General features: G+C 42.2%; 1 pseudogene across 2 annotated transcripts in view; it reads left to right on the top strand.

Annotated features, from left to right (window-relative positions):
- The first annotated feature begins 1,739 nt into the window (after positions 1 to 1,739).
- Positions 1,740 to 22,764, top strand: part of LOC309653894 (riboflavin kinase pseudogene) — a 257,336-nt pseudogene continuing 236,311 nt past the window's right edge. For both annotated transcript variants that reach the window (XR_014268845.1, XR_014268846.1), the window contains exon 1: positions 1,740 to 6,665. The product of XR_014268845.1 is annotated as a riboflavin kinase pseudogene (transcript). The remainder of the gene's footprint in view (positions 6,666 to 22,764) is intronic.

The following is a 22,764-nucleotide window of genomic DNA, read 5'->3' as shown; positions in this document are numbered from 1 at the left end:
ACTATCCCCAAGCCAGCAGCTGCCCCAAGCTAACGGCTACCCCCACCAGCGGCCAGGAGGGGTGGAGGAGCAGCCTCCGGAGAAGATGATGGGTAACAGGGCACTGGCAGTTGATGAACTACCTCTCCGCATTCTTGCTTTACAGAGAGGCCCGGTGGTGTGGGTTTGCCAAGTTCTCAAAGAAGAAAACATTGTGTTTCCACTCGACTTCACATTCGGAAGTAAACTCGCCAGGCAACTTCTTACATGAGGCTCATGTAACTTTAATGCCTCATCCTGGCATTGTTTCCTGGCCTGGCCAGGACTGGCCCATCCGCGTGGCCTCCTGGAGGACAGGATTTGTTCCGTGCCTCGAGGGCATGCCTTCCCAGGTCAGCAGATGGCCTTCTGATGACTATTTCCAGCTCGTCTTACCTGACCATTCCCTCACTGTATGAACAGCTGTTTCCTTCACTTCAGAGCTGCCCAACCGGATTGGTGATTTTTCTTCTGGCCTTTTGTTTGCACAGAACATAAATCTTTCTCTTTTTCTGACCTGGCCTGCAGTTCCATCCACCTGTGCCCGCCTGGAGCAATATATAACTCTCGCCAGGCTCTGTTTCCTTTGCTCACTTCAGCCTATAATCCAAACTTTCTTCTTCCTTTTACTCCCTCTCTTCTGGGCTGATTCAGCGCTATCTTAGCACCTGGCTGCCAGTTAACACTTAACCACAAAAAAGACATTCTTTTATGGGTCTGACCTGAACTGGAAACTTCTGACAGAAGGGGATATGCAATAGAAATCTCAGTCCCATTGGCCTCCTTTCTCTCTTTTTCTAGAGTCTGAGGAGACTTAATTTACACCAGGTTAGCAGCAACTATGTTAATTGAAAATGAGTTAATTAAATAACTTGGTACTTTGAGCTGTCAAAATATAGCCAGTCAGTTGAATCAATCCAGTTAAATGTTTAACAATGATCACAAAAATCGGATATGAATGTAAGAAGAAAGGAAAGGAACCTATGTCCCTAAGAGAGCAGTCTGTGGAGTCTAGATTATTACTAGACAAATGCTACCGACTTTTCTAAGTGCTGCAACTGTGTCAGTGGTGTTTGGTTTGAGACTTTTATTTAGGTTTCCTGGACTAGAGAAGAACCCCTCAGCACATTTTCTTGTTGCCTTCTTTTTATTGAAGGTGTAAAATGCTCTCAAAACATTGTTTCGCACCTCCAGTTGAAAACGAAGAAAGTGAAGTATTCATGTTGTAGCAACAGGCTGGTCAGAAAGCAGGGTCTCGGTTTTCGTTACAGTAAGCTTTGCAGTGAAATGAATGAGATCCTCTACTGCATTATGATCCAGAATGTGCCAGCCACATACTCATTCAGGTAACTGTTCATTCGTGGTGACTGGTTGGGAATGCTTAGCTACCTTTCTGTTTCTTCAGGATGTTAGCTGGTGAGTTTTAAAGATGGATCACACACTCTCTTCCTAGTTCTTACTTTGCAGCAGGCCAAGATGTGTCGTGTAATTAAAACCTAAGCATCGGCCCGGCCTGGGCAGAGTGCGTAGGCCCGCGGCGCTCGGTGGGCTGGGGGCCCCTCCCAAGCCGGCCCGCCCCCGCTCCGCTCCTGGCCCACAGCCGCCCTTCCGCGGTCGCCGGCGTTCCGGAGCCCAGACGCAGCGTTTGAGTTGCCCGGCACCTTCTGTTCGGTCCGCGGCGTGAGCGTCTCGCCGCGGCGTGTCCTCCGCGCCGCTCGGACCGTGGTACGCCCGTGTGCTCGCCCGGCCGGCTGGCCTCCGGAGCTCCCGCCCATGTCCCCCGGCTGGTCCGGGGCGTTCGGGCACCGCCTCGACGGCGGCTCCGCCGGACGCGCGGACTGGACCGCAGCCCGCACCCCGAGCGGACGGCGTCATGAGGCACCTGCCGTACTTCTGCTGCTGCCAGGTGGTGCGGAGCTTCGGTCGCGGCCCCAAGCAGCCGGGCATCCCTACAGCTAACTTTCCTGAACAAGTAGTAGATAATCTTCCAGCTGACGTATCCACTGGCGTATATTATGGTTGGGCCAGTGTTGGAAGTGGAGACGTCCATAAGACGGTGGTGAGCATAGGGTGGAACCCATACTACAAGAATACAAAAAAGTCCGTGGAAGCTCATATCGTGCATACTTTCAGAGAGGACGTCTATGGGGAACTTCTCAACGTGGCCGTCGTCGGCTACCTCAGACCAGAAAAGAACTTTGATTCTTTAGAGTCACTTATTTCAGCAATTCAAGGTGATATTGAGGAAGCTAAGAAACGACTAGATTTACCAGAACGTTTGAAACTCAAAGAAGACAATTTCTTCCAGGTTCCTAAAAGCAAAATAATGAATGGCCACTAAAGGAAAAGCATCTTATTTATTCATTCACTGTTTTCTAATATTTTACTGCTCATAACTCTACAGTCTCATCTTGGTTATATTTTAAAAATCACACATTTTCCTACAGCTGTGAATTAAACAGTACAATGGAGTTACCATAGTATGTTCCAGCTGTTCAATTAAACCTATCATGTTACAGTACTAAAAAGGTTCATTTTAAAAATCAAGATTCTTCCTTATGTAATATGTTGATTAAAATGTACCACTAGAAAGGTCTTAAGTGTTTTATAATGGAAATGAAATATATATAAATATGGGTAACAGGCAAGTCACTAGTTTGAGATGAGAGCTATAATTCTCATGGTAAAATTCTAGCATGCATGTACCTGTATAGCATGCTCTGCTAATCAGAAGGCTCATAAAAGTAAGTATATTAAGCAGAGGTTTGACAGTTTATTACAAACCTAAGGGGAAAAGTCCAGACTTCGTATTTTTGATATTTTGTGCCTTTATATATTATTATAGACATGAAGACTCGTGAAATTTCATTTTAGTTAGTCATTTCCTTTAAGGGCTCAAATCATTGTACTGTGTTCCATTTTTGTTACAGCTGCCTCAGTTCTAATTGGTCTAGACTCCCTATTATTTTTTTGTTTTTCTTTTGAAACAGTAAAATGAGTGTTTTTCGAATCTCTAGTTCTCATTTTTGTGTTGTATAACACTTCTCTCTTTTTAAGAGTAGATATTCTTCAACATTTTTCTTAACCTTTGTTTCCTGTAAACAATTGTCAGTGTCACTTCTTCCATTTAGAATATCCAACTTTGCATTTACAAAATGTAGAGTTTCATCTGCGTCTGTATCTGCCATCCAGTCGCTTCACTATATGAACAGTGATTAAGTGCATATCTCTTGCATTTTAGAAAAAACACGCACATGTTGATCTGTAGGTTTCCTCAAAGTTTAAACGAACATCTAGCATTTCATTTATATATACCAGTTTCTTAAACAACACAAAATACTTGTTTCCCGCCCTAGGGAAACTAAGAGCCAACTAAACTATGAAATACAAAGTTATTTGTTTTTAATGTGACTATATGTTCCTGAGCAAATGCAGACTGTTGTAGTTGTGTGTGCACAATGTAATTTAAGGCTAAAGGGTGCTATCTAGAAGATAATGTTAAAGATAACTCATTATAAAACCATTTTCCCCTAATCTGCATAAATGAGAACTGATTTTAACAAAACTGTTTATATAATATTTAGAAGAACTTCTAAAGCTAATGTTGGAGAAGGGGGAAGCAGGAATAAATTCAGTTGGATTGTTTTGACTTTTTGGTGTATGAATTTATGGCAAACAATATAGTATGTGTCTTTTTCATTTCTTCTTTATAGAAATACTTAGAAAATGTAATTTAATGTTAGAAATCCTATACTTGAAAGAAGCCTCAGTTATCAGTGGTTCTATGAAACGAAGTTAAAAACAAACATGGAAAGTGTAAAAAGGATTTGTGTTTGAGTAGCTTGTGACTGATTGTGTCCACATTAAGTGTGAAAATTCTTTGATATCGTCACCTTACATTTTGTTAAATAACTATTGCTTTTGAAAAGCCTGTAGTGTGTGGTTTAGGAGTTAGTTAATAGTGTCTACATTTTTTTAAGTTTTATATATAAAGTATTTATATATTATAAGAAATTGCAGTAGGGCCATTTTCGATTAAGTCAGTGTTTTCAGGCCTTGAAATAAAGCTTGACCGAGTGAAAAAAAAAAAACCCCAAAAACCTAAGTATCTAAATGAGAGCTTAATTGATAAGGAGTGTATGTAGCATAAGGGATGCCTTCGAGTTGACTTAGGCTAAACTGACAGAGGAGCAAGCATCTGGATGGAAAATGCTGACAGCCCATCCATTTGGAGGTCTCTTTACCTCAAAGAACTGGCATGTTGAATCCATCCCACTTGAATTAACTGATCATGCCATTCCTTTGGCAGAGCAGAATAACAGCTTATGGCATTTGTATGATGGCTTTTATTTTCCAGTGTGTTCTCACATCTGTTATGTCTTTGAATCCTCACCTCATTTTGCATGTAGAGAGAGGAGATTCAGAGTGGCTCACCTGGCTTGGCTAAGGTTCTTGAACTAGTTAGTATCAGATCCAGAATTATGTGCTGGATAATATCGTCACTCCTACAACAGTGCAACATTTTCATTTCACATGTACCTTAAAAAGTATACTCTGAACTTTTAAAATATTAACACATAAGGGCAGCCAACCCTAAGCTTATGTAGAACTCCTTACTGCCTCCAGCAAAGTTCACATAATCAGGTACACTTTGTGGTACAGTTTTATGGTTTTTGTCTCTAATAACAAACTTCTGGCACTACCAGATCCTCAAGTGTCATCTGAGTCAGCAAATCAAGAGTTCTTTATGCACACTCTAGGAGTTTTGATTCTAAGACCAAGCCCCTGTGGATGAACAACATCTCTTGAACATCTATCATTCATATACGGTACTTATGTTATTTGTCAAGTAAAATAGAACATTCAGTTATTCAGAACAGCAAGTATTTTGTTGTTAGTGGGTAGGAGTATAAAACCTGAGCAGTGACAGGGACAGGAAGGCCATCTAGTTGTGTCTTTTCATTTTAAAAATGAGGAAATCAAGGCCCAGGGAAGTGAAGTGACTCGATCCAGACTTGTGCTGTTTAACAGCAGACTTAAGTTCCCTACCTTTCAGCCTGGTGCCTGTTCACCATGACTTCATGCCAGCAATGTGAACCTGACATTTTGTCGCCCAACCTCATGGAGGGCGATAGAGGCCTTCCCACCGAGACCTCTGTCCCTCTCACAGTGATTGTGTGCACAGATAAAACCACTATATAATTATAGTTTGTTTGAAAGCATGAGACTTAGAGAAACAATTTATTATCAAAATGTTTGAATTAATTATAGATGCATCAGTATTCTTCTTGTTTGACTCCTCTGTATTGAGGCATGTTTAATAATTTGTAAATTCACTAGAAGTTAATATCATACACTATTTGCTTTATTGGTAAGGCTCCTGGAACCACAAATATCACACGTTTAAAATAATGATAGCAAATATGTAATGAGAACTTCCCTTATACAAGCTTTTTTTTTTTGACTGTGTTGGGTCTTCATTGCTGCACGTGGGCTTTCTCTAGTCTAGACGAGCAGGGGCTACTCTTCGTTGCAGTGTGCGGGCTTCTCATCGCAGCAGCTTCTCTTGTTGCGCAGCACAGGCTCTAGGCGCGCTGGCTTTAGTAGTTGCAGCATGCGGGCTCAGTAGTTGGCAACACGCAGGCCCTAGAGCACACAGGCTTCAGTAGTTGCCGCGTGTGGGCTCAGTAGTTTCAGCACGCGGGCTCTAGGGAGCGTGGGCTTCAGTAGTTGTGCTGCGTGGGCTCAGTGTGTCTCGTGGGCTCTGCAGCGCAGGCTCAGTAGTTGTGGCACACGGGCTTAGTTGCTCCACAGCATGTGGGATCTTCCCAGACCAGGGCTCGAACCCGTGTCCCCTGCATTGGCAGGCGGATCCCTAACCACTGCACCACCAGGGAAGTCCCTATACAAGCATTTTGATTACATTTTCCCGTTTAATTCTGTCGAGTACCCTATGAAGTTGATCCTATTCTGATCTCATTTTATAGACAAGGAGGCTCCACCCTCTCTAAATGGTGGAGTTTTCATTTGTCAACATGGTCTGACTCCAGAACCTGCATTTTCAAAATAGCTATTTAGCCAACTCAGTTATATTTCAAAAAGAAATTCATGAACTCATGCTGTTTGATTTCTCTGATAACTACAAAATGAACTGCAAGTTAAAAATGTAATAAGTCCCTCAACATTTTCTGCTAAGAACTTCCGGATTTGGTAACCAGGTAACGCCAGGACAGATGCCCTCCCGAATTAGTTTAAGAGGGCTCTCCAAGGGTGCTGACCACCCACAGACATCTTTTAGAAGGACTCCTGGGCATGAAACTTCTCTACCAAGTTCTGTACTGCTAAAGAAATGTCTAAGTGCACATAAGAAGTCCGTATAAGAACCTCTTTTATAATCTTGACCCTTGTTTTAGAAGATAATGAAGACATACAGTTAAAAAGATAAGCAGTGTGGAAATAATTATTAAACTAGGTCTTAAAGCCCAATTTATGTTTTCATCTGTTTGTTTCTAAGTTAGGAAGAGGGTAGTAAAGTTCTATTTTTTCCTGCTTTATTCATTCTCTAGGTGTCATCACCCAAATTTTACCTGCTCATTGCTGAAGAGTCAGTGGGAACCATCATGGCCCAGGCAGGCTGCCCATCTCAGGTGAGAATATTGGAATAATTAGCTTTTGATTTTGAAACCACACCATTTTAATATGGAGGCACCCACAGAGAGCTGAAGCAACCTCCCCGTGTCCCTTTCACAGCTCCGTTTTCCCTGAGCTTACCACCAGCCCTTTCAATAAACATGAGCTTATGAAAGAAAAAGCTACATAAAATTTTTTACTTCTCAAATTCTGGTTTTCCTTTTAAGTTGCAAACTCAAGCCTGATTTTAGTGTACTTCAACCAAAAGACCTCCTCAGGCAAGAAACACATTATGGGAAGCTATTTATAAGGTTTAAATTATCCATATTAACATCCTTAAGATTCACCAGTGCGGTTTTTAGATGCCAGATCCAATCCACAGTGACCCCTCAGCATTCGGGTATATAGTTGACTGCATAGACTTTCTCAGGGGAAAAATGCGGAGTGAAAACCACAGGGCTGGAAGACCCCTGGAGGAGTTAACTAATCAATCCCCCTGCCTCTGGCAGGACCAAAAGCAAAACCCATTTAGGTATCAGCACAGGCCTATATGCCTGTTCTGTTTGCAAAACCTGATTGGTTCTATTTTTTTCCATTTTTTAAGTGAAAGCTGTAGGCAAAGTATAACAGAAAAAATTACATAGTATATATAGACACACATGTATACAGCCAACCCTTGATCATGTATACAGCATTTATTGGAATTCTCCTGTATTAAAAAGACAGCATTAGGCCCAGAGAGTTAACCCAGTGTAGGTAAAAAATATAGTGTATGCTCACAGGAGTTTACAGTTTGGTTAGGAAGACATGACATACATCATGACAGTGCTGGATTGTGTTGACATAAGTATTAGAGACCAAATATGTACCAGCACAGACAATTCTAATCACATTTACTTGGACTTCTAGTTCTTTTATACTTTCATGTCCTGGGAATTCACTCACAGCATTTTGAAATTAAAAAACCTTGATTTTAGGGAGGTTGGAGACATCCAATTTTTCTATCCTGAATTCTTGCCCAGAAATGTATCTCTTCTATCTCCATCCCACTGCTGGAAATTAGTAGTGTCACCAATTGGACTGATGTGAGAGACCCAGGCAAGCAGGACCAACATTTCCTGTAAGGTTTTGGTTCCTGGCATTCCCCTGGGGTAAGGGGAGGATTTTCGACTGCTGGGGAAATGGTTAATGGTCCCTCACTCCTGTCTCTCCTCAAGTGGGATCAGTAGGCTCCTACTTGGGTCAGAAAGCATGGAATTAAACAGAAAGCAGGGTAGAAAAGCCACCTTTCATTAATTCATGCACTCATTCACTGGGCTGTTCTGGGCTAGCTCTGAGGCTACAAAGATACTTGGCTTTTATTTGTGAAGAGCTCACAGTAGACATATAACCATGATATGATGGTGAAGGGCAATAATAGAGGCAGGTACAAGGTGTACTGGGGGAGTCAGGAGGGAGGAGGATTATATGAGCATGAGATCTGCAGGATGTTTCATAAATTATGTAACATTTAAACTGAGTTTTGGAGGATAGCGGATTTCATCAGTTGGAGAAGGTGCAAGAATCTTTCTAGGCAGAAGGAACACTGTATGTGCAAAGTAGTGGCCCTGGAACATGGGGTGGTCAGAGAATGACAACAAGAGGAGGACCTGAGGGGCGGGCTCGGGAACCGCAGTTTGGTGACCACATTATAAAGGGCCTTTAGAAAGCTTGGTTTGGGAGTTTGGATCTGATCCAGAGAGAAGGATGGGGACAAGGGGTGGGATCAGTTAAAGCTCTTAGGCAGGACAGGGGACAGGTCTGGGTTCATGCTTTAGGAAGATCATTCCAGCAGCCAGTGTGTGGAGGGAATATTGAGGTGGGAACAGCCCAGAACAGCGAACCTGGCTTGGAGGTCATGGCAGTAGTCCAGGTGAGAGGAGATGAGGGCTGAGCCAGGTGGAGAGGGAGGGAATGGTCTCAGGAGATGGGTGGCATCATCAGAGATGACAGGATTTAGAGACTGGATCTTGTGGGCAAAGGAGAGAAAAAGCTGGGGAAGTGCTCAGCTTCTCTCCAGATGGATGGAGATAAACGTAATGTGAGAAGAGGAGCAGGTCGGGAAGGGCTGGGTCTAGATCCAAGGAGCTTAGCTATAGACATGTTGTATTTGTGGGACAGGTAGTTGGTGATGTTTATTTAGTTCAGTTGAAAATATCAGTGTAAGATTGTAATGCTGAGGAGTGACACAAAGGTGGGACAGGACAATAAAACTCTCCATGGATGATGAATGGGGCTTGTAGTTTTGGGAAATGCTGCCGTTGCTGGGGCAGTCTCCCTGTCTGCGTCCCCAGGGGTGGTTGTGGGATCATTAGTCTAAGCCCCACTGTGGTTCACGTGGGTCATCACTTCTCCAGTTTTGTTTCTGTTTTTTTTTTTAACCAAGATGCCCCTACATCACAGGGGAGACTGGGGTCTGGGGGGCAAGGAGAAATTCTCTTTCAAGTGTCTGTTTAATCTGAAAAATGTATTTAGTGTCTGAATTCTGCCACATAAAATATCCATGTTTGTTTTGATATAAATTATGTTTTAAATGATTTATTAACTTATGCATGTTAGCCCCCATACCTGAATCGGTGTACATCCAGGGAGATGCACCATGGTGGCCTCGGGCTGCCTTGGCTTGTGACCACCATGTTCCCTGGTTTGTCAAGCACAGATCTCACCGAGATCTGACCATGACTGTGGTCAGCTCTTCTGTTCAGAAAGAGTCTCCTGGTTCCCACATGCTCTAGTATCAGGTTGTGATATTCCAGAATTCCGAAGCCATACCCTCGGGCAGGGTGTGAGCAGATACCGACTTCATAACAAGAAAAAACTCAGAGCTGGTCATTTTTTCTTTCCTCTTCTTCTAAAAAAAAAAAGATTATATGTATCTGACCTTTTTTAAAAATTACAAAGATAGGACACAAAGGAAAAAACTGAGTAATACATGAGTGCATCAAATATCAAATATATTTCTATTTTCCTCCTAGTACCCGCCCCTTCCCCCCCCCCGCCCCCCACGCCTCAGCTGAATAGCTGGGTTGTTTATATTTATTGCCTTGCTACTCAGAGTAAGGGCAAGTGACCGGCAGCACCAGTCTCACTTGGGAGCTTGTTAGAAAGACAGAGTTTCAGGCACCACCCTGGCCTCCTGAATCAGAATTTGCATTTTAAGATTCCCCAGGTGAATCTTCTGCACATGCAAGTTTGAAGAGTGAGCTTTTTGTGGATCGAGGAGAAGGGAAAATTTATTTCCTCTCCTTTCACCCAGGAAGGTCTGGATCTTGAATCCCCAGATGCTGTTGCAGAAGGAGGTTAACCTGCTATAGAGCACCATCTCTGCTCTACATGGGATTGGTCCCCTCCTGGGGGCTCAAGGAGTCACCAGCCAACCTGGCTGTTGAAAGTCCCCATCCATTCCTTCAGCTCAGATTTTCCGGAAAGCATAAACGAAACAAACTAGAAGGAATAATCCCCAAGGTGTGCTTCCTGGTGAACCCCTCGGCTGTTCACACCCATCTGTACAGAATCCAACTCTCCTGTTGTTACTCGGAAGCCACTGGGAAAGGTGGAAGAGCAGCTTCTTGTGACAAATCACCGAGTCATGGGTACCATCGCCGCTGCTGGGGAGCTTGTGGTTAGGTTGCTGGTGGAGGTCTTTCATCGGGGCCTAGTGTGAGGAGATTAAAGCAGAGATGTCATAGAGAAGATACCTAAGTTCACTACAAAATTTTACAAACTGGACACTGCACTTCTGTGGAGGGAACCGAGTCTGTGTACTGTTGTGCTATTGGCATGGATGCAGGGCACCTGGGTTGTAAAGATTCGAGTCAGCCCTTCAGGTCTCCGACATGGTGTGGTTGATTCTGCTGATTGCGTCGGTGGTAGATCTTGAGATCAGGTACAGTAGTCCACCTTTCTCCTTTGTGTGGCGTGATGGCTACCGCAGAAGCTGAAATATGCTGGATGATCTAATTGTACAGGGTTAAGCCATGATTACAGCCACCGTGGCTCGTTCCTTTGGAGATGCGGAAGGTGTAATTGAAGGGATCTGGTAGTAGTAAAACATGTATGAAATTGCTAAGAGGATGATGGACACATTTATTGACTCATTCAGCAGGTAAATTGAGCACAGAACAGACCAGTCTTTTTCAACGTTTTAAAGCTTGTGCTTTATTTTGATGTACCTAAAATGCCCTTCCTTCACTGCCAGGATTATGAGACACTCCTTATTCCCTCCCCCTCACCTCCACCATCTCCATCGAAAATCAGTATCTTCTGTATGTCCTCACCAGGTAAGATAATTTTTTTTTTTTGGACTTTAGTTTCCATGCTATGAAAATAATGGTGTGTTTTCATTTTTCAACTATACAAACATAATACTGAATATGTTTTCTCAAATTACTTATGGTCTTCTGTTCCACCTGGGGGGTTTGATCTACCCACTTAGGGATTCTCTCTCCTCAGAGAGAGTCACTATGCTAGGAATTGAGTGCAGCTGAACTTCTGAAAATAATTATCTTGTAAAGATCATGCCAGAGATCTCAGAAAAAAACAAGAGGGCAGCTTCTTCCCATAGATAAAGAAGACAAGATAAAGGAGAGGGCAGACAGTAACATTTTGGGTTGTAATTGGTCTTTCTCAAATATGCTTTCTTCCATATCCCTTCAAATATGATTCTGGGAAGGCATTTTGGCTGTTTTTAAGTTATAATTTCAGCCATGCTTGCCAATATCTCAAAATTTAAAAATAAGGGACCAACTTATTTTTCCCATTGGAAGTTAGTTTTAAAAGGCCTGGGAGATGCCCTCTCAGACAATAAAATTACTACTGAAGTGTGAATGATTGATCGAGGTCTTTCTTAAAGTAAATTCTTTTTTAAAAAAATTTATTTATTTTACTTTTATTTTATTTATTTTTGGCTGAGTGGGGGCTACTCTTCATTGCGGTGCGCGGGCTTCTCATTGCGGTGGCCTCTCCTGTTGCGGAGCACGGGCTCTAGGCGCACGGGCTTCAGTAGTTGCAGCGTGTGGGCTCAGTAGTTGTGGCTCACAGGCTCTAGAGCACAGGCTCAGCGGTTGTGGCGCCTGGTCTTAGCTGCTCTGCGGCATGTGGGATCTTCCGAGACCAGGGCTCGAATCGTGTCCCCTGCATTAGCATGTGGATTCTCAACCACTGCACCACCAGGGAAGCCCTCTTAAAGTAAATTCTAATGTGGGAGGAGGGAAAGAGCATGAGAGCTTTGTGTATCTGAAAAAAGAAAATGGAAAAGGCACAGATAGAGACATAGGGTGTGGAAGATAGATGTGGCTAGGGTAACAGTTACTTTGCAGGAGTTTTAGTGTCTTGATGTCCCTCGTATCACCTTTCCATGCATAGGTAGTGAAGGGCCAACATGATGCTTCTACTCAGTATCCCAGTGTAGCATCTGACATACAGCAGATGTTCAATAAATGTTGAATGAATCAATTAATTCTTAAAAATATTACTTGGTATCTTCTCTAACTCTTGTTACCTGTGATAAAGGAAATAATACTCAGTGGGCAAATGGCTTGTAACATCCCAGGGGCTTCATCTGATATACAGAGTTCATCTGGGCATCTTAAGAGAACTTTACAGAAAAAGATAATTTTCACAAAATATCTGTAAGACACATAGAACAAATGTCAGAAGCCCAGTGTTAGCTTTGCTACTACTACCCCTGTGAAATTCTCCGTGTCTTAGCTCTTCATCTCTAAAAAAGTAGTAATGAGTATTTCACAGAGTTGTCATGAGGATTGAGATATGTAGCGTATGAGACAAAGGAAAGGCCACTACGTAGATATTAAAAAAATATACAGTTACCCCAAAGTTATTCATGATAGGTGTAAAATTAAATGGGGATCTGAGTTCCCTGCCAGTTTAGATTCCTTTGGAGTAATGATTTTTAGACCTGTGGGTTCTTGGACAAGTGGTATATTTCAGAAGCGTGGAGTGGTCCTTTATGGAGACATTGCCTCTTTCTCAGCCAGAGTGGAAATGTTGGTTTTTGATCAGCATGCTTAGAAATGTGACTCAAACCAGGGGTGTAACTCAGAGGCACTAGAACCTCTTCAGGGACGATCCTTGGGTTTAAGGCAGATGTTATAACAATGGTTTCAGGAGCCACAGGCTTTTTTAGGGCTTGACCTGGTGGTCTTAAAGCTGAGGATTCAAATATCTATTTGGACCACAGGCTTATTAGAGGCAAAGGATTGTAACTTTTTCTTGGTAGCTGCACAACTTCTAGCCAAGGCCTTCTAGTAGCTCGTAGATACTTGCCGAGTGAATGAATGAATGCCCAAATGAAGGCCAACTGGAGAAATGAGCTAGAAAGGTTAAGATTGCAGATAGGGACCTAATGCAGAGAGAGGGGCCCTGGTGACGGATGGAGACCAAGTCGCTGGGTCACATACAGAAAGCAGTGCAAAAGGTAGGTCAGAACAAAAGTCACATCCCGGTCATTTCACACAGAGGTTTTTGGGTTGGTGGTGCCCCCAAACTCCACATTCTATAGGGCAACTGCAGGTTTTCTTGGAGGGCCTCCCCATGGGTAGCTTGGTCCTGGCCTCAGAGCATCCTGGGTCACTATGGGGAGTTGGCTTGAGTCATCTTTGGTGCCGAGGTTTCCTAGTCTGACTTGTGCAACTGCCTGCTTCCTGTGACAGTGAGGGCAGAAAGCCTTGGATGCCTGGGATCACGTGTGTCTGAGTCATCTTTGGGCTACAGTCAGTTGTTTCTTTGCGTTGGAACTATTGCAGAATGCTTTTGATCATGTCCTTAGTGGTGGTTCTTCTTAAAATCTTTCTCCTCTTAAGATTCATCTACTGGCCCTGGAAGCAAACGCTTATGACCTGGCCTCACAGGTCTAGGAGAGAGATGTGATGAGAAAAACAACTTCTCTTTCTCTGAAAAACAGCTTGGTTTTCAGAGTTGCTACGTAGGCATTTTACAGTGTGATAACACTCCTCACACCAAGAGTCTGGACATTTTGATAAGGACTTGAGTTTAGGATTCCTGCCATCAGTGCCTGCTTTGCTTTTCCCAGGGCACCTTTTAAAATAACCACCTAGGGCTTCCCTGGTGGCACAGTGGTTAAGAATCCGCCCGCCAATGCAGGGGACACGGGTTCGAGCCCTGGTCCGGGAAGATCCCACATGCCGCAGAACAACTAAGCCCATGAGCCACAACTACTGAGCCTGCGAGCCACAACTACTGAAGCCCGTGTGCCTAGAGCCCGTGCTCCGCAACAAGAGAAGCCACCGCAATGAGAAACCCGCGCACCGCAACGAAGAGTAGCCCCCGCTCGCTGCAACTTGAGAAAGCCCATGCGCAGCAACGAAGACCCGACACAGCCAAAAATAAATAAATTTTAAAAAATAAAATAAAATAACTACCTAGAGTTAAGCCCACGAAAAGTTAGTGACCTCCGCCCCTACCACCTTATAATAGGTGCTTGGTACCCTGCTTTCTGTCTTCTCCCTCAGGACCTGGGAGGGAGGAAGACTGCCCTTCCCCCCGACTCACTGCGGCCCCTGGCTTCTGGGATCTGAAATAATAAATCTTGTGACTACTTCCTTTGTGTGGATGTATTGAAACTGTGCCTTCACTCAAAATGACCCCATGGGTTTCACTTCCCCAAAGTGAGAGCTGGATGCTGAGGGAGCTGCCTGCCACCCACGCATGGGTAACTTGTGCCCCCTCACTCAGCAGGTCACAAGCTGCATATTCTGAATTCAATACACCTGCTCCAGCTTCTCAACACAAGAGGTGACCCCAGACTCGTAAGCATTTCTTAATTTATCCTTAAGGACTTTTTATTATGGAGAATGTGACCCTCTGTGTACTCACCAAATGAATCCAACAATTATCAACTCCTATGTGCCGCTCTCCCTCTACTCTTTGATGTAAATCCAGACAAAATATTTCATAGGCTAGGGGTTCAAAATTATTATCATCACCACCACTTCCGCCACCATTCCCATCATTATCATCACAGCTTCCTTTGAGAATCTGATAAAAGCTATAGACTTTCTTCACCAGAAAAACGCACCCACATACCTGCACCCCAAAGCCTGCATACTATTACAGGGGGTTCACAAAATGCCTGAAACCCTGCCAAAGGCTCCGTATTAAGAAACCCTGCTTTGGGAAATCTTCCAGGACATCAGTAAGGGGTTCAGATGGAACCCACACTCTTGGGGTAATGCCCAGCCCCCCCGCGGAGTAAGGAAGAACTGACACACTTGGTCTAAGAACATGCCTCCCTTGGCCTTCTACCTACCTATTCCTATCTTCGGAGGCAAAGAGAAGAGTGCTTAAGAATGTGGACATCTTGAGGAAGGTGGGAAAGATAAGGAAATGTATTCTTCTCTAGGCTTCTAAAAAGGGACCCCGTCCTGCTGACATTTGACTTTAGCTCTGTGACATTCATTTGAGATCTCTGACCTCCAGAACTGCAATGTATAAAATTCTATTGTTTTAAGCCACTAAATTTGTGGCAACTTGTCATAGTAGCCACAGATAACTGACATCCATGCCTATCAAGTCCAGTCCATCTTTCATCCCTACCCTGCCCTGCTGCTATCAGTGACCATATTTCCTACTTTCTGCTTCTTGTGTATATATATTTTTAATAAACAAATACATATATGTCTAAACAAAAAAGAAAGAAACCCTGCATTGGGCTGAAGTGGTCAGCTCTGGTCTTTATCCTTGGACCCCCATCAGGCAACAAGACTGTTGATTAACACAAGAACCATGTGATGTTCGGATGCAGAGTGGGGAAGTGTAGGTCCTTGCTAAGATGAGTTGAAGTCCATCCTGATTTGTTACTTTAGACCATATCTGAGGTGTCACATTAGTATAAAGCACAAATTATTATATTCAATGAAGGTGGAAGTAACTCAAAACCTTTAAAAAATAATACTTATGAATATGTAATAAAAAGTTAGTCTGGGTTTATTGAAGTAGCAAATACTTCCAATGAATATTAATGAGGGAATATGAGACGAAAAGAGATAGTGCATTATAATACCAATTCACTGAAATTGAAAAAGATAAATTTTAACAAAATAATTGATGCTAATATAATTTTTATGTGTTCCAAATTTTTAAGGGACAAGAAATTGCTTTGGAATTCAAGGTCAGCAGATTACATGTTTAAATGCCAGCTCAGCTACAACTGTGCCACTACTAACTTTCACTACGTATTGAAAAATCTATGTGGGGTGTATTTCGATTTCCTAATTTTGCTCTTTTTAAGAGAGAAAAGTTAAAAGGCGAATCCATCACCAGGCTGGTATTTAAGCTCATAATCAAGATAACCGGCATAACATTTAAGATACAAGCTGCTGAAAATAATTGATTATCTCATGTACTGTCAATCTCATTAACATATGGCAAAGATTACAGCATAAATATGAGAGTCAGCATAAATCCACTCGCTTGAAAGTACTAAAAATTATATTATTAGGTAACCAAACAGATATCTTCTTAACAAGGCCTGGGAATGATTTCCTCCCACTTTTGCCAGCTACCTTCTCTTCTGCAAACCCCATCTCTTCTAATTCCTCTGCCGTGATGGTCACCTCTTCTTATTACTAAGTGTTCTCCTTAGCCATTTAGAAAGATAGAGATGGCCATCATTCACTTGGCTATTGGCTGGACCATTATCCCGTGGGTGGCTTCGCCAGGGGGATCTGAGCTCACCTTTTGAGATCTTTACTCATTTTCTGTCACTCTGCCGTCTTCAGCTGACTTGATTTAATTGGCTTGAGATTAAGCATGCTAACTTGTGACTTGACTGAATATATATATAGAGAGAGAGGGAGAGGAGAGGGAGGGAATGAGTGTGTGTGTGTGTGAACACTCTCTCACAATTTTTTTTTCTCCTCTGTATGAGCTTAGACTTGCCTTAAGAAAATAATGCATAGCCAGCGTTTCTAAGTATGTGAAGTAGAGGGCTTTTCAGGCTATCTTTAGTCTGCCGTCTTTCCCAGACTACAAGTTTGACCCAGTCTCTTTCTTTCTCTGCTTGGCCTTGTCCATTGCTGACTCTATCCTCAAGTTCCACATCATGATTTCTAGAAGGTTCTAGGCTTCCACATCATGGTACCAACATGTTTCAGAAATTCAAGGTATTGGTATCCAGAAGGAGGGAGAGTGTGCTGGACAGCAAACAACACATGTCCGTTTGACTTTCCTTTTGGCTCTTACCTGGACAGCTGTTTAATGAAATGTGTCCAGGTGCTTGTTATGTCAAAATCTGGGGTCTTGCAATGGTGCAGTCATCAAATGCGGGGCAGGAAAAGGATATGAAATATCTTTAGGTGGAGGCAGATAAAATTGCATCATAATGTTCTTTAGGTGAGGAATAAGTCTATTAAAAGTTATAAAAGCCTAAAAGTCAAGGTAGAATCCAGAGCGTTTATAACGTCAACAGTCGATGAGACTAATACGACCATAAATAATAACAATAACATAGCTGTATAGCAATTTACCTTTTAAAGGACACTGTTATATTCATTTACATTTAAGGGTATATGTAAGGCTGGTATAAATTTCATTCCTAGTAGCAAAATCCCCACAAACATGCCAGATAACCCAGTGATTTGTAGAAGTAACAGCTTGTTCTAAAATTAAAATGTTATTTTACTATGGAAGTAAATATGTGCTCAAATGACAACACATTAGCTACTCAAAGTTTCATGTGTAAAGATATTTATAATGGCAAAAATGGAAGCTACATGAATTTTGAACAGTAATAGAACAGTTAAATAAATCATGGTGTATCTGTGCATTATTAGTAGATGATTTTAAAATGCTGCCCTCAAAGAATGTCTAATGATGGGAAAAGTTCATTACATGTGATAAAAACAATGAAAAAATCTGAACAAACAGATATTCGGTATGTTTCTAATGTAATTAAAAATAAACGCATAGGGATGAAACATACACACAAGCATGGGAGCAATATTCAAAATACATAACAACTGTTAAGGCAGGTACTAGCCAATTAGAATGGCCACCTTCTTTTCTCAGTTGGTCTGGTCATGCCAGCCAGTGGTTACTGCAGAGTATCTAGTCTCAAAAAAGTAAGTGTTACAATAATGGAAGCTGATGTTCTTCTTTTCGTCTTTAAAACGTTTCTATACCTTTTTCTGTTTTCTAAATTCTGTACCACAAGGATGTATTGCTCATAATAAGAATTAATAGAGAAGAATACAATGCCTTACTCTTCCTTTTGGAGAAAACTACTTATAATATCTCAGAATTTTACAATGCCTTTTACATTCCTCCTCGTTTCTGGGGCCCCTCCCCCACCCTCCGGTGCATTGTCTCCCTCAGTCCATGCAATTCACAGAAAACACCAGAAATGGGTCAAAAGATGTGCTCTTTGACATGCCCAGTGAAACTAACCAACTAACTAAATCAACACCATAAAAGAGAGAGGTCTATTGTCTTAATGATTATTGGTGTAAAACGACGATGTGACCAATTACGTTTTTGGTGTAGGAGTCATACTGGCTGCTTACCTATTGACGATTAAAATTTTTTTCTCTATCAACAGAGGAAAATAATTACAACCTTTATTTAACTTTCATTATGCACCAGGCACCATTCTAAGCACTTTCCTTAGATGATCTCCTTTCATCCTCACAACCACCCTATCAAGTAGGTGCCATTATTGTCTTCATTTTATAGATGAGGCTAAGAGAGGTCAAGTAATTTGTGCAAGGTCACACAGCGAGCAGTGATGGAGCTGAGGTTTGATCCGAGAGCATCTGATGCCATAGCTTGGCTCTTAACCAGTTCAATAACCTGTGCCAGTGTTTCATGTATGAGTGCCAAAGTCAGCTTGACTCCAAAAATAAAAGAGTGCATATACACTATACTTTCATACACACGCATCCCAAAGGAACATAGATGGTGCTTAATAAATGATACATAATGATCCTTATTATTATTGAACCTGTTGGCATTTGAAAATGCCAACAATGCTAATAATGTAGGGCATAGGGCCTCTGATCTGTAGGGCTTGCTTGCTCCCTGTTCTATGCAGTGATAGCTATGATCTTATGCCTCAGTTTTCTTTCCCATTAAATGGAGATAGTAATGATACCCACCTTTCAGGCTGTGTCTAAGCAAGCTAAACATAAAAAGCCCTTAGATCAAAGCCTAGCACAAAGTAAGAACTCAGTAAGTGTGAGTTGTTGCTATGTTTTGTTGTAATTTTCACATTTAAGGGACAAAATATCTGCCTAGGAGGGAGCTACTTAAAGAGGTTTGAACTACTTCATCAGCAAGGCTCCCATGACATAGACAGGCCTGGCACAGACGCTTAGACTATAAAGGTCAACAAAGAACATTCAGTCATTATCTTTTTCTCCAGGCCTAATACTTATTTGCACTGTATATTCCAGATTCCCCCCCCCCCTAATAACCTCCTTCTCAAGACCCTGCTTTGTTCTGTAGTTTGATGAAGACTTTCCCTAATCAATTTTGCATACACTGCCCTTATGATGTTGATTTAAGATTAGCTTAGAGTGAATTTCAGCCGGCATGGATTTCAACTGTTGACTGTAAGTTCATTCATGATATGGCTGAGGTGAAGAGAATTTTGTCCAGTGGTTTGATGTTAAGAGACTGTGGGGCTAATGGGGTATTAACTGAGCAGTGAGCACCTAATTAGGAATCACAGAGGGCTTGTGCTGGCAGCCTGGGTAGTGAAGGTATCCAGTGAAGGCTGACTTGTGGGTTTTGGGGAAAGACTAACTAAGCTTGGCCATTTCTGCACTTTTCTTGCAGCCCAGAGGGCTTTGTCCTTCCAAATTTTCTGAGCAAATGGTAGCTGCTGGGACAGAAATCCTGATTTGTGGCAGTTGAATGGACGGTAAGAGAAAGCTCTTACCCTTCCAGAGGATGAAGAAGACAAGCAGTTGATTTCTGGGGCAGGCAATCTCTAAACGATTGTGCACACCCTGATAATTTGGGGAGCTGCTAACATTTTTGGAAATGGGAATATATTTGAAATTCTAACATACAATTTCTAGCTATTTCCAACCTCCCATATGTGAATCGCCAAAAGTGAATTCTGAGAGCGGTAGTGGGAAAATACTGCCTGGGGATAAAGAACAGTTACTGCAGGAGTCTGGTTTCTATATTAATTTATTTCACAATAACAGCAAATTCCTTTCCCCAGGGGAGTATTTGACACAGTAATTGCACTAGGGAACAGTCATTGTTTCATTTCATTTTCCCTCTTTTTTAAACTTTCTTTGTAAAGCAAAGTATTATAAATCTTCCTGAAAGAGCCACTTAAACAAGATATGTGGGCTGTGAGATATGTGTTTTATGTGTATAGATGTATTTATATAGTGAATATTATATATGTATGTTATGTATATTCATTCATTCATTTATTGTTGGATCTCAGAATGACATTATGACCGATCAAAAGAGAAAATTAGAGATACATGAGATTGAGACACTATGAAACACATCTTTACAGATTTAGGAAGTGAATAAGAGAACACATGCCATCTACATGTTATGGCTTCTGAGCAAAAACCATAGGCCTGAGTTCAACTAGCATTGCCATTACCAAACCAAACTTGGGTCCGCTTGGCCACGTGCAGTAAAGCCAGTCTACTGACACCAGGCTGCGGTGAAGGCAAGTGCAGCGTTTATTGCAGGCGCCAAGCAAGGAGTCCAGGGCAGCTAGTGCTTAAAAGTCCTGAACTCCCTGAAGGCTTTCAGGGAAAGGTTTATAAGGACAGAGTGAGGGAGCCGGGTTGTGGGGTGTGTGATCAGCTTGTGGACCTTCTTCTGATTGGTTGGTGGTGAGATAATTGGGAGTCAGCATCATCAACCTTCTGGTTCCAACCGGTCTGGGGTCTACGTGCTTGTGGGCAGCAGACAGTTAACTTCTTCCACCTGGTGGGGGTTTCAGTCTCTGCAAAACAGCTCAAAGAATGTGGCTCAGGATATTATCTCTAGCCCTCGAGGAGGAACTAAAGGTCCTTGACTTTGTTTAATGGCTAAACTATTATTGTTTTGGCTTACTGGACTGTTTTCCTTTCTTTCTGCATTTTCTCATTTCTCTGATTAAATTTATTCTTTGACTAAAGTTTTACTACAGACAAAGGCAGGCGGAGGACATGGGGAGGGGTCCTGTTCTGGGAAGGCCCCATAGGGTCCTGCTTAGTTACATTGCCTCTGACCAAGTGAGAATGATTTTATTACTTACAATGGTTTTAAAATGTAAATTGTATTTATAATACAAATTGTAAGCAGTGAATTCCAGTGAATGTGATAGTTTTAATGGTTGATGCATATCCAATTTAAAACACTGTGCTTTGACATAGAGGGATTTGAGAGGTATATCATTCTGTATTCTAGCTTCAGTTAGGACCAGGCCTCTGGAATCCTTTGACAATTCAGCAGCCTCCCTGTTCCGAGCACCTTCTCGCCCTCCTCTGGGTCTTAGTACTAGCAAACTACCCTTGTAACTTCTGGGAACCCTCTAATTGACTCAGCTGCTCCAAAGTTTAGGGGCTTAAGCTGTTGCCCCTCCCAGGACCATTTATAACTGAAAAGACGAGACAAATGAGAGCCATAGATGCTGCTGTTAGAAGAAGGATGGACTTTCGGGCATGAGGAGCATGTATTTCAGGTGCACCTCAATCATTGTCATGAACAAAGCATGCACATAACACACATACACACCATGTTCTGCAAGGAAAACAGAGCCGTTTACCAAAAATAAATAAATAAATAAAAGCATTACAAAAACTTACAAAGTAAGAGAGGGAATCAAAGGCAATGGGAAAATAAGAAGAGAAAAGTAAGTTGATTCTAAGGAGCTTAACATTTCAAACAGATGTTAAATCATTTATTCTTACTATTATTTTCATTATTATAAAGATGATATAACACTATAGGAAGTGGGGAAATTGAGAAGAATAGTTCCCATAATCCTTTCCCCAATACGGAAGCTGCTGTTTTAAAAACTTTTTTGTTTCAACAATCTGATTATATAGACTAAGAAACTCTTATTTAGGAAAATTAACTTGCTCATGATGACACAGCTCATACAGAACTCCTCAAGACCTGCAAAGAGGACACCCATTTAAGAAGGCTGATAAATTATATTGGAGTATTCTCTACTGATTTTTAAGTGCCATCAAGTTATGCCAGCCTGTGTCTAATAAAGACTCTATGATCCATACATTCCATTGGGCTTACTTTAGGAATGACAGCTCTTCCCGGACATCTCTGAAGCTCTAGGACAAATTATAAAGGCAGAACTGGGCCAGACTCCAGGATTCCAATCTCTAAGCCCAGCCCTTCCCCTACTACACTCTGCTACTTTGTTGAATTTTTAAGTCTAGAATGGGTCCTGTTAATAGTTTTCTCTGAATGATTTATTCTCTTAGATGAGGATGACAGCTTCCTTTCATGTGAAAATAAATTTAGGTCAACTCCACGAGGCAGTTGGTATTATGGCCCTTTGATTGTAGATGAGGAAACCAAGGCCCAGAATATTGAGTGGAGAGGTTGAGTCCGTCCCTATTACAGGACTATGAACCTCCCAAGCCCGTGCTCTCAAACACTACACCAAGGGTAGAATACAAGAGAAAGTCGCGCTACTGCTCCTCAATTCTATGTTTTGCCAGATGTTGCTAATTAATCACAATACTCTTTTCTCTTGAGTCCAAACTCAACCTCAGAATCCTTCACAACACAGGACTCTAGGCAATCACCACCAACCAATGGGAATTTTTTTTTAAATTATTTATTTATTTATTTATTTATGGCTGTGTAGGGTCTTCGTTTCTGTGCAAGGGCTTTCTTTAGTTGTGGCAAGTGTGGGCCACTCTTCATCGCGGTGCACAGGCCTCTCACTGTTGCGGCCTCTCGTTGTGGAGCACAGGCTCCAGATGCGCAGGCTCAGTAATTGTGGCTCACGGGCCCAGTTGCTCTGCGGCATGTGGGATCTTCCCAGACCAGGGCTCGAACCCGTGTTCCCTGCATTGGCAGGCAGATTCTCAACCACTGCGCCACCAGTGA

Source organism: Balaenoptera physalus (genome assembly GCF_965194825.1).
Source record: "Balaenoptera physalus genome assembly, chromosome: 2".
NCBI classification, from domain to species: domain Eukaryota; kingdom Metazoa; phylum Chordata; class Mammalia; order Artiodactyla; family Balaenopteridae; genus Balaenoptera; species Balaenoptera physalus.
This window is presented reverse-complemented; position numbering and strand designations above follow the sequence as displayed.